Genomic DNA, 958 nt, shown 5'->3' with positions numbered 1-958 from the left:
AGCCCTGTGCGCAGCCTCTTCTCCCCAGCCGGGGAGAGCCAGCTTTGGTCGCCTGCGTTCTCTGCCGCCAGCGACCAGTAGCCCCGCACCGTCTCCCTCCCCAAGCCCTCCGTAGGGGTCACCCCAGGTTCCAGGAGCCGAGTCCCTGGCTCGCCCACTGTCCGGCGGGTCCCGCTGAAGCAGGCGGGTCCTTGTCGTAGGTGTCCACCTCGTTTCTAAACCGAGCGCTCTGGGTGCCCAGACCCCGTGGGCAAGGTGATGAGGGAAGCCCTACGCGCAGCCGCGCGTGGGACGCGAGAGGACCAAGTGCCGGGCACTTTGCCCCGGAATGAGAATTGGGGGGTGCGTGGGTGGGGAGGTACCTCAGGAGGGAAAGGCGAAAGGGAAGGACCAGAGAGAGGAAGGAAGAACCAGGAAGGAACGGAAGGGAACTCAGCTGGGTGAGGTGGGGCTTCCAGCCAGGCTTCCGAGCGCTCCGTGGCTCCGTGTCGGTGCCTGAATATTCATTACACGCGCCGCCCTTTATCCTTATCTAACGTTTATCTTATCGGCGAGTTTCGTTTCTCAGCGTAGTTTTAATCCCGGGCTCCCCTTCCCCCTCCCCCTGGCCCGCTCCCCTCCCTCCATCTTCCTTCGCCCGCTGCTCCCTCCTTCCTCCCGTTTCCCCCTCTCCTGCCCTCCCCTTGCCGGCACCGGAGTGACAGGCGCGGGGCCCTCCTCGCCGAAGCTCGAGGCTCCGGCGCTGGCGAATCACAGAGTGGTGGAATCTATTGCCTTTGTCTGACAAGTCATCCATCTCCCAGCGCGGGGAGGGGGAGGGGGTCTGGAGGGGACTTTGCAGCTTTTAGAGAGAGACACACCGGGAGCCCAGGCTCCAGTCTCTGGCCGAGCCTTCTCGCAGCCGCAACCCACCTGGGGCCAGCCTGGTGCTGCCGGCGCCACTCGGCTCCTTCCCTCC

At 65.0% G+C, this 958-nt stretch overlaps 1 protein-coding gene across 13 annotated transcripts in view; it reads left to right on the top strand.

Moving 5' to 3' along the window:
* The window catches only part of PAX2 (paired box 2), a 90119-nt gene that overhangs the window by 10003 nt on the left and 79158 nt on the right, over positions 1-958 (top strand). The window lies entirely within an intron of this gene.

This window comes from Myotis brandtii, unplaced genomic scaffold (assembly GCF_000412655.1).
Source record: "Myotis brandtii unplaced genomic scaffold, ASM41265v1 scaffold902, whole genome shotgun sequence".
Lineage (NCBI taxonomy): Eukaryota > Metazoa > Chordata > Mammalia > Chiroptera > Vespertilionidae > Myotis > Myotis brandtii.
Note: the sequence above shows the minus strand (reverse complement) of the source record. Positions and strands in the feature narration are given on the sequence as shown.